General features: G+C 45.3%; 2 protein-coding genes across 3 annotated transcripts in view; both read right to left on the bottom strand.

Moving 5' to 3' along the window:
- The window catches only part of PBX4 (PBX homeobox 4), a 56,442-nt gene extending 52,376 nt beyond the window's left edge, over positions 1-4,066 (bottom strand). The window contains exon 1 of the mRNA XM_059732209.1: positions 4,059-4,066. The gene's annotated coding sequence lies outside the window, so the exon portion shown is untranslated. The remainder of the gene's footprint in view (positions 1-4,058) is intronic.
- Positions 1-4,149, bottom strand: part of LPAR2 (lysophosphatidic acid receptor 2) — a 29,064-nt gene extending 24,915 nt beyond the window's left edge. The window contains exon 1 of one of the 2 annotated variants that reach the window (XM_014595789.3): positions 4,059-4,149. The gene's annotated coding sequence lies outside the window, so the exon portion shown is untranslated. The remainder of the gene's footprint in view (positions 1-4,058) is intronic. The other variant, XM_006277043.4, reaches the window with a different exon arrangement.
- Positions 4,150-13,989: the final 9,840 nt, after the last annotated feature.

Here is a 13,989-nt window from a genome sequence, read left to right as displayed (position 1 = left end):
TTGTTTCTTTCCCACACCTTACCTAGGACTGGACTCCTCTTCTCTCCATGGGTGCAAATATATTCTCAGCTGTTGCTCTCCTGAACAACCCTTCCCTTTCCTCCAAAACAGGCAGGAAAAGTCTCCTTTTGCACTAAAACTGTTCACCTCTCTCTCCCTGCCTGTTACCTCTTACTTAACATTACAAAGCACTTGAGCAGCAGCAGCTTACATTTGAGATGCCATACAAAACAAAGCAGCCTGAAGTTTCAAGACCTAGTAACAGCATATCCTTCTGCCACCTGAAGCAGATGTGCTTACTCATAGCCAGGGCGCACACAGTGGGTACAACATGCTTGCTTTGTGAGAAACAGGTGTTTAATGTTTTGTAACTACTCAAGGTTTTCCCTTGGTACCTGGCTGCAGGAGTTTACTCCTTGGTGTGGCTTGAGAGAAGGATAATGATGAGTTAATTAAGCAGTCTAAATTGTCTAACCTCATTATGTAACTATAAAATAACACAGCAAGGTAAACAAGCCAGAGAGATCTGGTTGTTTGTAATCTGGGAGTCAATGCTGCACCCAAGGGTGGAAAAAAGCTCAGTTTAGAGCTGCCTTCCTTAAGGCATTCTGAGGACATTAATATCCAACAGACCTTCTGCATTTATTTTCCTTCTCTAGCTTCCAGCCCAGAGCCCTAATATGCATTAAAGATTAACTCTTTAATCCTCACTATTCTTTTATGAACTAGGTTGCCCCAATTTGCAGACGGGGTAACTGATGCACAAAGAGATGGTTCACTTAACCCCACCCCCCTCCCAAAAGTGACTCAAGTAGGAATAGAACCTGGGAGTCCTGTCATGCAATCCCTTTGTGCCAATCATTCCCTTTAATCACACTGCTAGATGGAGCTGGAAATTGAACCTAAGAGTCCCATCTCTTTCTATCTTACTCCACTCGCTGCATGGCTCTGTCTGATTTTTCCCGAGCCTACCCCTGACATAACAGCAGGGCTTGCTGCAATAAGAACGTTGCCAGTAACCAAGCAGTGAGGTCACTGCAGCCAAGCCTACTAGTTACCATGTGTGCCACACTTCTCCCCACACACCCTTTTCTAGTTGTGCAAACACACTGGATGGACAGGCCTGGAAAATATAACATGGAAGGAGCTGGGATCAAAGCTCTCCCAAGTATGAGTGCAGGACAAATGTTAGTTAATATACCTTAGAACTGCCCTGGAACATAGGGGAGTATTCTTATTTGTGTAGCTGGGTAAACCGAGGAACCAAGAGGTTAAGTGATCTAGCCCAGTATCAGTAACCAGAATGGGAAGGGGAAACCAGATTTTCAGATTTTAGGCCGATGCTGTAATTTAGAAGAGGAAGAAAACAGGGTAGATTTGCACATTATAGACTAACTACAGAGATGGAAGCTCATCCTTCCTCTATCTTTTGAGCCAGCAGCAGGAGGCCCAGGTGTAAGTATTTTCTGGACTCCGTGCACCAGTTCAAGGGTGGCATCTTGGTGCGATCACAGCTTAGGTTAGGGTAGAAGCTGGTTTTGATCTGCCCAGGGGGAATCTTCAGATGACTACAGCCTTTTGGATTTGAGCAGTGCAGGATGAAATGAGGAAGGAAGGGAGGAAAGTTTAAGAACAGACAGAAGGAACTGGGAAGGAAGGGAGTCAGAGACAGATGACCATAATTGAGGATGTCTTTCTAGGAAGGAGCTTCATCTTCATTCATCTCAAGAGTACTTCCTGCACAGGCCCACAAAATCTGAGGCCATGTGCAAAGTTTTAAATCAAACAGAATAAGATAAGGTAAAATAAGAATACAAAGCAACTGTTCTCTGCTAAGGCAGGTTAATGACACCAGTCCACTGGAGAAAGAGGATACAAGGTGCTGCACACATCAACCAGCTAGCTGTATGCACTGGAGGCAGGTTTCAAATTCATGTTCCCTTTTTGCTAAAGAATGGCTCAGTGAATGCTAATTTTTTGCAATATAAATACTGAGATTTTATGGTGATTAGTGTATGATGGTTAAACAGATAGATACAGAAACTGGGCTTCAAGCTTTGTACTCTGAACACACCAAACAAAAGGATAGTGCACACCCAACACAGATTTTATACGCCTCCTATCAAATAGATATTGAAAACAACAATGCAACACTATACGTGTGTATGAATGCATCTAGCTTCTAACTTTCCAAAGTCTGCTGAGCTGTGAAACAAAACATTTACTGACACAATGCTGTTTTGGATTTCTACCAAATAATGGAAACCAATCACAGTTAATTGAGAGAATTAAAGATTCAGAAAGCATTGGACAGGCCCCATACACTTTGCTATGTACAGTGGATGCCTCCATCATTCCCCCAGGTTATTGTAAAGGTGCACGTTGAGTTGCATGGAAAGAGTGTAATTTTGGCCTTACTTTCCTTTTACTAAGAACATTTACACCACAAGCAGTTAAAAACCACAGTTTCTCTTTACCAAGCTGCATAAAACAACGAAGGAAACATGTTAAGTATATATATGTAGAGCCCAGGTTTGTGAAACTAGTTCCTTCCATATGCACATAAACCAGTGTTTCTCAGCCTGTGGGTCACAAGAATGAATATATGAAAGGATCACAAACAAACTTTAGAAATGGATCAACAAACTTTAAAAATTAATGATCCTTTAAGGGGGAACAATGTGGGAAACAGTGTCTTGTCCCTTACAGGCTGTCAGAGTTCCTGCAAGGGGGTGTTTGGGGCTCCCCGTGTCCCACACACACACCCCTGGCCCACACACTGGAGGGCTGGGATCTAGGGGGGCAGCAGGTCAGGAGTGAGGGGCACTGGGTGGGGACTGGCCATTGATGTTTACAAATGGATCCTGGTACAAAAAAGGTTGAGAATCACTGACCTGAACAACGGAGTCTTCAATGCTGCTTCAGACAAACACCAAGATGAAGCACATGGAAAAGTTTCAGAGTTACTAAATCCCTCTGAAATGAAGGAAGTCACAGGCTATACCTCTGCAAACTGGTGACGTGGGTGCGGTCCAGATATTACCAGGTAAGTGCCTATGACTGCTTCTGGCAGCTTCCCTGTCACCTCAGCACTACTTCAGAATACGAAAGTGACCTTGGTAGTTCAGCATCAAGGTCAGAGATCACCACAAATCAACATTAAACAGAAGAAATGAAACAAAAATCACCCAGCACCAGCAAATGGAAATCAGGTCAGTTCCATGATGCACAAAGGAACCAGCGAGGTCCATTGCTCAAAGCACAAACATTTCCTTCCCAGGACGTACCTCCTTCTTCGGAATCTTACAAAACTGGGATTTACAAGTGGTTATTTGCCTGGTAAGAAGAAATATTTGAGGCATACAGTAACAACTCAACAGCCTGTTTTCCTGCTGAATGCACATCACTGAGTTCTCTTCCTCATCGCACCATGCCAATCACAGCACAAGTCTTTCCCATAAAGTCGCCCATTACTTGAACTGACTCTGCAGTCAGTGTTAGGTACCAGTAACAGTCACTCCACACCCACCACCCAGTGAAACATTGTGAAAGGAGCGCAGAATGTGCCTCATTTCCTTGCCCTAGCTGCTTTCTCTATACATATGCCATCTTCTTACTTATTCAAAATTAGAACTGCACCTGGCTTACAGAAAATTCAAATTTACTCTTTCAACAAAAAATAAATGCCTTAATGCCCTTGCTTTTTATTTTCTAATATTCAGTACAATTGAAAGCTGTTCCCCAGCTGCTTCAGGTCTGCAAAGGCATTTAACACAAATGAATGAATTACTGATAACCAATATGGTGTGGAAACAAACAGGGGTGTATGACTGAATTTATGTTCCCACTAGTAACCACAATCAAATCCCATCAAGTCAGAACAATGGATCCATACAAACTGATTCCCCTTACACAGAATATAATCCAGTTTGTTTTCCAGCGCCTGCTTTAGCATTCATTTATGTTGTCACGGGTTCAAGCAGTTCCTTTTTATTTAACTTTAGTCACTACAGGGGAAATACTGTGTATGCCTATACTCCAAAAAATAATGCTCTTACCTGAAAGCACAAACTCTGCATCCAAACTTGACACTTAACAATGGTCTATCCACCACAAGAAACCAGAGCAGCTACTCAGCAAAGAAAAATCTGCTGTAGAAAAACTCATCTCTGAAAGACAGAGGGTACTTCCACACCAAGTGTTTAAAGGAGAGTCTGAGAGAGAGTGAGTACCTCCCAAAATCTCTCAGCTTTGAAACAGACTCCAGAGAAGCAACTTTGCAAGAGCCCATCCCTCTTTGTGCCCTCCCCTAGGCGGGCCCTAAAGGCCACATACATCTGCTTGACAGGAGATCTGATCCACCCAGGCATTGTAATCTGAGTCCTCACTGCCTTTATGTTGGCCACAAACTCATTTTCTGAGCACCTCCAGTTTTGCAGCAGCTGGTTTGATGCTGGCTGGAACAAGTTGCCGTAATCTGCAGGCACCACAACATTCTTGGCTCTGGTTTGTGCTTTGTGTTGAGCAAGCAGAAATTAATGGTTGGGGGAGCGGGAATTGCCACTCCCACTGTTCCTAACCCCAAGGCTTTACCTCCTGGTGGCATTTCATTCATCACTATTCCTGACTCCCCTCCTCTCCCCTCCCCAAAGTCCATCAAGCCCCATCCTAGGAGTGCCACAGATTGCTCCCTGGACAACAATGTCAGGATCCCTGCCAAGAGAGTAGCCGGCTGGCTGCCTCATTGCTGAAGCTCCCATTTCTCCGGAGTCTCAGCACACAGCCTGACCTAGGACATCTCTCTCCTGTTACAGTTACAATCACAACATTCATGTCTCCAGCCTGGCTGCCTGGCTGCAATCTGGCACTTACATGCACCATTTATACACCAGGCCCACACAGTGGTATTGCTTTTATCAAGTGCAATAGGAGAAAATAAGGAGAAAGGAAACGCTTGACTCTTGCAATGGCAGACTGCATAGGTAGAAAGGAAACACAGGACCCCTGCAATGGCAGTCTGAACAGGTGGAAAGGAAAAAGTACCTGCTCTTTGTCACAGTGGTAAGGTAATAACATCACTTTTGGCAACACCACAAACCCACTTAAATGGCTTTGAGCTTTACCATTGAAGCATGCCACTCAAAAAGGGTTGATAGTGTTGCTAAAGCCACAAAGCTAGTGTTGCTATTATGAACCCCTCCCACACAGGTGACCTCTGCCCTGTGCCCCTCTTGCGTGGCTCTAGGGAGGGAAGAGTTTGACCCTTTGCTAATTAAATTCTCTTAATTTCAGGAAATGTGACAGCAATTTGCTTAATCCAGAGACAGAATGCAAACACTGTAACCCCCACCCACAATAACACTGGCTCCTGTGCCTTCAATTCCTTGCACTGCACAGACACCTGGGGAGAGAGTCCTTGCTCTGCAGTCTAAACAGAGAAGAGAGACATAAAGCAAGCAGAGGCAGAAAGGGGAAGAGACTTGCCAAAGGTTACCCTGCAGGGAGGTAGCAGATCACAGGCCTCTGGAATCCAAACCACGTTGTTTGACATCCAAGTAATGCAAAGTACTAAGTGACATGCAGAACAGAATCCTATTTCACTTTATGCACCTAAACAGTATATATGCAGCCATGTAACTAGTTTTTGGCACTCTCACACAGTTTTGGATTCTATTTTGCCCCGTACAGGTACTATCTGGCATCAAGGAGGAAGAGGACCCTTTCATGTTTTAGCCCAAATGCCTCATGAGGAGAGTGCTGGACCAGGGAGTGGGAGACACAGGTTGTAGACCCCCTTCAATCCAGAAAGATTTTGAATCCACATCTCCTGCTTCCCAGCAAAGTGCTCACACCATGAGACCACATGTTTAGGATATCTGGACACCTATCCAGCTATCCTCTTGAAGCTGAGCCCTGGTTACTTCCAAGTTGTCCTACTCCCTCTATCAGCTGTTCCTAAAGAAGCAAAAATATTAACATGTGCAGCCAGGACCTTTTGCCATACATCACAGGGAGGTGAGGAAGGGGACACAGAAGGTTTTGGAGGGCCAGCCAGTGTTATGCAAAGTGAGGGAGATTTACAAAAGAGAGCCCAACACAAAAGGAAAAGAGATAGAGGCAAAGATTCTGAGAAATATTAACAGGGAAGGTTGAGTCTGAAATGGGTCAGGTCAGGAATAAAGCTGAAAGAAACAAGGAGAGATGGGGGACGGGAGTGGGGGGTGGTGGTTGCAGAGAAGCCTTAGGCAATGTTTTCATGTGTTTCAGTGGGAGAAGGACTGTCTTAAAGAAGAAAGGACAATGTCCTTGGCTTTCTATCCTCTTTGTGGAAGACTCAAAAGACCAAAATCACTGCAGACAATGCTGATGGAAACACCAGATAGCCCCAAAATTATAGTGATTCTGAAGGCCACAGGAGGGTGGCCAGCTCTGAGAGCACAAGTAGATTGGGAAGGGGGTAGGCAGCACAGTGGCAGATAGGGCAGGGAGCACAAAGCAGAGCAAGAGATCAGGCCCAGGAAGAGAACTGGGTGGCACTCAAAGAGGGCATGGAGCATAATTTGTGGCATGCCTGCTAAAAGGATTGGCCCCCACTGGCCCAGATGATGACAGCAAATTCTGAACTTTCAGGCTGCTACCGACTGAGCTAGTAGGCACACACGACTGGCAATGGTATATTCAGGACAGTGACATTCACTAGATTCTCTGGATAGATAGTCCTCCCCAACTACAATTTATGAAAGAAGCAGGAAACAGGCATGCAGACAACAGTGTTAGAAACTGTCCTTGTTTGGTCTGAAACTCAGGGACAAATTACTATCAAGCTGTCACAAAGCAGGCATAGGCCAAGGACCTGGGATAATCAGAAAGACCAATTTCTTTGGACACTGCTGGCACAGAGTATAAATCAAATGGAACACTTTACTGCAAATTTGGGAAATCTATCTTCCCAATGACACATGGTAGGACCTTCATCTCCAAACACTACATGAGATGATCTCCTTTTTCCAAATGATTAACTTCAGGGCTCTCCTCAAAACCTATCCCTTCTCTCAGGTTATTTCAGAGTAGCAGGGGTAGGTCCTGTGTCTAATTCCAGGCATGCTGGTTGGAACATCAGCATTCTGCAACCGTTTTTGCTGCTGCCTTGATTGGCCTTTTAAAATCTCACACCAATACTCACTGAGTGTTCAGTTGCTGCATTTTCATGAACTAACTTAATGTAGGAAGAGCATGTGGTAAATTTAACAACATATACACTCTAAGTCTTCCTTAGATACACTATAAAATTAATATTCATACATACATAAAAGAGACAGGCTACTTCCACTAAACATTTATATCCTTGGAGTACAGCAAGAAGCATATTGTACTCAGTGAAGTACCAAGGCGGGGAGGGGGGAGGGGGGGGCAAGTGGGGCAACCTCCCCAGGTGCCGAAGCAAAGGAGTGCCAAAAGGCACTGCCCAGCTGTCGCGGGGCACGGGACAGAGCCATGAGTAGCTTGTTTGTGGGGGGTGTGGGAATGGGGGGAGGGACGGTCCTGCCGCTGCATGCACTCCTGGTCAAACCCAGGGAGGGGTGTCCCTTAGATCTGTGCACAGAGCGTGGGTGGGCTTCTACTGCCACTGCAGGCTTTGCCCTGGGCGCCAAACTTCCTTGCCATGGTACTGATTGTACTCTTCCATGTAGCACATATTCCAAGATGCTGTTTTGTTTCTAATACTTTTTTTTAACTGATATAACCAAAATCAGTACATCCAAGCAACCACATTTACCCTATTTGCATTCCTGGTTTACATGCTAAAACATAGTAAAATCAGGCAGGTGTGTATGTTGCAAATTCCCACCAGTCCATGTCCATGAAGATGAAGCAGGATGCAATTTATCTTGTTCTTTGAGAAAAGGGAGGAAAACTACACAATACGCAAGTCCCAGTAAGAACAGTGCAGCTGTGAGCAAAGCCTCGTCTGCTTTGGAACAAACATCTTGGCTTGGAATTCTCATGCGAGGCCATTGGTAGTTGTGAAACTGAGACCTGATTATTCAAAGACCTTCAGGGGAAAAGTGTCTCTTTGAGCTTCCCCTGCAATCAGAAAAACTGCCCAACGTACCCGTAACTGGTTTTAGCTGAGGTGTCAGTGTCTCACTACAACAGATCAACACAATCAGATACAGACCTACTGAGTTCCTAATGCTATCAGAGGCTACCAGAGGGTCAGGATTGTGTTTGAGGCTCTGTTTGTGTATGCAGAAGATGTCTGTGCAAAGAACAGGAACAGAAGAATGGTTAGGCTAAATCAAGCCAGGGGTTCCTCCGGCTCTGTATTAATAAGTGGCCAGAACTGCTTAGTAACTCAAAGCTCTGGCATTTATAATAATAAATTTCTGGCCTCCTGTATCGGGATCTCATACAATTACTAACTAATTAAGCACCATAAGCTAAGTAGGGAAGAATTATATCTATTTTGCAGATGGAGACTGGGATTTTCAAAGGAACCAAATTCTCTGGTATATTTGAAGAACACTAGGCAAAGTGAGTTTAGGTCATTATCCAAGCTCACACAAATTTGTGACAGATCCAGCAATAGGGCCCAGGTGCCTTGATTCTCATTCCTTAACTATCATACCAGGCTTCTAACCAAGGGCCCCACTTACAAATTTTGCACAGGATTTACAACAGGCTGTGTAACAGTATAAATGCCCACATTGGAGATCCTTATCTGCTACTGCTGGAAAATAGGCACAAAGCATCTCCTGTAGACAAGGCTGAGGAGACTAGAGAGAACGCATTGCTTTCTATCCTTACGTGCTGGCTTTTGGGGTTCCATTGGATCTGGATGGGTTTTTAATGTACTCTGTGGCTTTTCTCCACAGCTGGCACCAGGACAACTGCTCAGAGAGGCACTCGGTAACCTGATCTCACAGCAGACTCCAAAACCGATCACATTCTGCTGCCCAGCAGAGAACTGGTGTAGAAATGTGTCCAAAGATAATAGATGTTTGCATCCCCTTAACACACTCTCATTTTTCAAAGCAAAGTTAATTGTTTTAATGTATTTTACATTTGCAAACAAGGTTAAAGCCAAGATTTTTGTCTGAACCCATCCGTGATCACTGACAAACTGAACTTCCCTTCCGCTGAGACCCCACTCTTGGAATCTGAGGAATGTTAGAAGCCTCCTGGAAGGGACCCCTCTCTCACCAGACTGCAGCTCTCCACAAAGAATCTCTAAATACAAATTAAAACTTCCGAAGGTCCAACTAACTCAGAGACTCCCAGCTACAAAGAGAGGTTCTCTTAATGGTGTGGAAAAGGACAACACAAGTGCCCCTTACAAATGCAGGGTAACATAGAAGCTTTAGAAAAAGCAATTTCTGTCTAAAAGAGTTCTAGAGAAACAGGAGCCATACACCATCCATACAACACTGTCACCAGTAGCAGCCTGAGGGGAGGGCAAACCGGGTGACCACCTGGAGACCCACACTTTAGGGGGCCCCAAAACTGTGCAACAAATTTTTTGGAGGGTCAAGTTTTTGCAAGGAAGTGCCTCTATTTTAATTTTAACACTTGACTATTTATCTAATTCCCCCAAAGAATATTTAAAAGATCCACAATACATAGATAATCAAAATAAAGCCTCTAAGGGGCCCCAAATGACTCTCTTGCGCAGGTCCCCAACAACCCTAAGGCCACCACTGCTGTCACTAACAAGTTGAAAAGAGTGGAACACAGCAGACACATGCAAGCACACAATAATATCAGATAGCAATTTAGGACAGGAAGTGAAAAGGGTTGCTAGGTTTAACTCTGAGTGTATAACAGGAATGTTCTTCAAATCTTAGTGGCTTAGAGACTCTTATTTCAGGACAAACCCCAAGGAAAGATGTGACTGGAAATTGCCCTGGTTATACTTAGATTTTGTACCGCTTGTGCTTTGATAGCTGGAATCAGGGTACATTCCCACCATAGACAAGGCCTGAAGCAGCACAAGGGAGTTCAGAGTAGCAGAACAATAATCAGCAAAGACTGAAGTCTGCTCAAGGTGATCTTGCTAGCAATACTATTCAAATCACAGGGGAAAAGCCATGAATGAGAACAGTCTGGATGCATTCTCTCAAATCCACCTGAGTTCCTGGCACAGAACACCTACTTTCCCAGGTAACTCATCTGAAAATGTGCAGTACTGTGATAGCAGTTTACACAATTAGTGGACACTCCTGCACACACATTCCCCACCACCACCCCAAAGCTGCAAGTGTTTGCTCTGTGGCAGCTGAGAGAAAGCATGGCAGAGAGGAAAGAAGAGAAGGTTGTTAATGCAGCTGTTTTGTTTGGAGGCGGGATGGTCCAGGGCCCCCTGTGCTGCCTCTCCTAATTCACACAGGAAGAAGGAGATTATCCTTCATGGAGAAAGGCATTTTCAAAGGCAGAAGCAAGGTTTCTGAGTGGGAGAAGAGTCTGGTCCCCGCATGATGTCCTGTTATTGGGAGCCACATTAAGGTTAATCTCAAGTTGGGATGCTGTGTTTATGAAGCAGGACTTGGTCTCATTTTTAACCAAAGATAATTTTATCTGGCGCGTCGCACTATTGTCAATAAAAACAAAACTGGATGGAAATCCCTCCCTGTGAGCTGCATGCAGGAAGCCTGAGGCTCAGGCTCCGTTTGCAGAGAGGCTGCACCCTGCTTCGTTCTGAACTGCTCTGGACTTGGCAGCAGCCCAGTGAGATGAAGACTCCCTGTTTAGCTTTCACTTGCTGGAAAGGAAGGAAACTTTACAAGGACTCAAGCTCCACATGCTTCAGCATTTGCCTTTGCTTTTATAGGAATTACGTCTGAAAATCCATTTCCCCCCATGTTTCCATTTGATTTAATATCAGACGCCTGCCACTTATGGCTAGATAGTCATAAAAAGCATTTAACATGCCTTTCTGCTTAAGACTGGAAATAAAAAACAAGAACAATTCACAAAGGCCTCCAGCTGAAAAGGGAATGGGTACAGGATTATTGCAGCTACACCATGAAGAAAGAACATAGAAGATTGACACATGGCTGCTATAACTAGGCAGAGACATCTTTCCCTTGTATAAACATTTAAAATATATTGTAATGCAACAATGAGTTTTAAAAGAGATTTTAAGAATGGGTAGTCCTAGAGACTACAGTCCTCTCTCTGCTTAGTGGAAGGTGCAAGATGGCAGCAACAGGCAAGCTTTCCCATCCCAGTCTGCCCATGAATTAATCATTTACAAGAGGGTTTGTGTAATTCTTCAGTCTAGGTTTGTATCAGGAATCTGCTTCAGTGGATCTGCTACATGGTCTGGGTCCAGGTCTATCTGTTCTTCCCAGCTATGATATCTAGGAGAAGGTAGGATAGATTTGTACCTTATAGACTAACAAAATGAGAGACATAAGCTTACTTCATCAGATGTTATGAAGGTACTTCTAGGAGCCAGACTACGTCCTCCATTATGTATAAGTAGATGGAGAAGAACTGCAATTACCTTAGTGTAGATATTCAACCACAAAAACCATGCATGAGGAGGCTCTGATGGTGACACAGGAGGAGGAAGAAGGTGAGCACCATGCTGCCACTCCCAGGAGGAGGAACACTGTGGTGGGGGGACCCCATCCTGTGAGGCACTGAGGGACCCATCTGCTGTCCGGACCCCCTAGCCCGGGAGGTCTGCTGCCTGTCTGGGGCCCACATCCGAGATGTTGTGGAAAGGATCCCCAGGCTGGTCTGGCCTTCCAACTACTACCCTATGCTCCTTATCCATGTGGGAACAAATGACACGGCCAGGAGTATTCCAAACCGGGGCATGAGTGACTACAGAGCTCTGAGGGCTGGGCTCAAGGTGCCGGGGGCTCAGGTAGTCTTCTCCTCTGTGCTCCCTGTTGCAGGCCACGGTCCTAGGAGGGAACAATGCATCGAGGAAGTGAACTGACGTCTCCAACAATAGTACCACCAAGAGAGCTTTGGTTTCCTAGACCACAGCATGCACTTCAGGGAGAGAGGACTCCTGGGAAGAGATGGCATTCACCTCACACAGAGAGGTAAGTTCCTGTTCTTGGCCAGGATGGGCTTTAAACTAAGATTGCTGGGGGACAGGGAAACACTGACTGGAGCATGCTTTGGGACCGACATGCAAGGAAGCACCATAGATAGGGACACCAGGAGGGCCACTCTCGTAGGAACTGAGGGAATAGTTCTCCTTCAGCATGACAGGAAGTTGAGGGCCTCAGTAGGAGGACTCAGGTGCCTGTACATTAATGCCAGGAGCATGGGGAACAAGCAGGAGGAACTAGTCTTCCTGGTCTCCAGTGGCCATTACGATCTAGTAGGGATTGCAGAGACCTGGTGGGGCTCCTCATACAATTAGAGTGTAGCCATAAAGGGCTACACCCTGCATAGAAGGGACTAAGTAGGGAAAAAAGGTGGAGGTGTAACTCTATGTGAAGGAGCAGTACACCTCCTTGGAGGCCGACATCAGCTCCAGACATGAACAGCTTGAAACCCTCTGGGTCAAGCTGAGGGGGGAGGGTGGGGGGCATGGCGAGAGAGATCTAACTGTAGGTGTATACTACAAACCACCAAACCAGGGTGAGGAACTTGATCTAGAGTTTGCCCGAAAACTAACCAAGGCTGCTTGGGCATGGGACATGGTTGTCAGGGGCAACTTCAATAATCCAAACATCTCTTGGGAAGAATGCTCAGCCAAGTCAGATCAGTCGGGTTGCTTCCTGACCTGTATCGAAGAGTTTTTTTCTGACTCAGGACGTGCATGGGCCAAGCAGAGGTAACGCTCTTCTAGACTTGGTCCTGGCCAAAGGAGACAACTTGGTAACTGGCTTAAACATAGAGGGCAGCCTGGGCAATAGTGACCGTGAAACCATTATGTTCACAGTCCGTTGCAAGGCAGACAAAATGGATAGCAGGCTTGAAGTTTTGGACTTAAAAAATGCAAACTTCAACAAGCTCAGGTCAGTAGTAGGGAATGTGCTGTGGGATCAGGGACCAAAGGCGAAAGGAGTGCATGAGGAGTGGTCGTTTCTAAAGGACATGACCCTTGAAGCACAAAGGAAGTCCATTCCCATGCGGAGGAAATGTAGCTGGGAAAAGGGCTGGGAAACCTTCTTGGCTAAATAAGGAATTCATGGTCCTCTTAGGAAGAAGAAAGAGGCGTACAGTCAATGGAAGCTAGGGACAGTCCCCAAGGAGGACTATATAGATATGACCTGCACTTGTAGGGATCAGATTAGAAAAGCTAAGGCAGCAACTGAGCTAAAATTAGCAATGGGAATAAAGGATAATAAGAAGTCTTTCTTTAGGTATGCAGGGAATGGGAGGAAAATGAATGGGGGTGTGGGGCCATTGCTCAACAACTCAGGACAGCTAGTCATCAGCACTCAGGAGAAAACTGAACTCCTGAATTACTGCTTTGCTTTGGTCTTCCACAGGGCCAAGGGGAAAATCACATCAGCTAGGGTACAGAATGAGCAGGGTTCAAATGACTGCCTTTCTACTATTGCCGTAGAACTGGTGTGTGATCAATTAAAGAAATTGGACATATATAAGTCAGCAGGTCCAGAGGAGCTTCATCCGAGAGCATTGAAGGAGTTGGCTGAAGTCATTGCAGAACCCCTAGCGAAGCTCTTCCAAAACTCATGGCACTCTGGGGAGGTCCCTGAGGACTGGAAGAGGGTCAATGTTGTGCCTGTCTTCAAGAAGGGGAGGAGGGAGGACCCGGGCAACTATAGGCCAATTAGCCTAACCTCTATCTCAGGGAAAATCCTGGAATAATTAATTAAAGAGTCTATGTGCAATAGGTTTGCAGAAGGTAGGATTTTGAATGACAGCCAGTATGACTTCGTCGTTGACAAGTCTTGTCTTACCAACCTCATCTCCTTTTATGACCAGGTAACTCATCACCTGGGTAAGAGAGAGTATTATATACCTTGACTTCCAAAAAGGGTAAGAGAGGAT

The sequence above is a fragment of the Alligator mississippiensis genome, chromosome 8 (genome assembly GCF_030867095.1).
Source record: "Alligator mississippiensis isolate rAllMis1 chromosome 8, rAllMis1, whole genome shotgun sequence".
Classification (NCBI taxonomy): domain Eukaryota; kingdom Metazoa; phylum Chordata; order Crocodylia; family Alligatoridae; genus Alligator; species Alligator mississippiensis.
The sequence above is the reverse complement of the archived record's forward strand: the minus strand, read 5'-3'. Positions and strand labels throughout refer to the sequence as shown.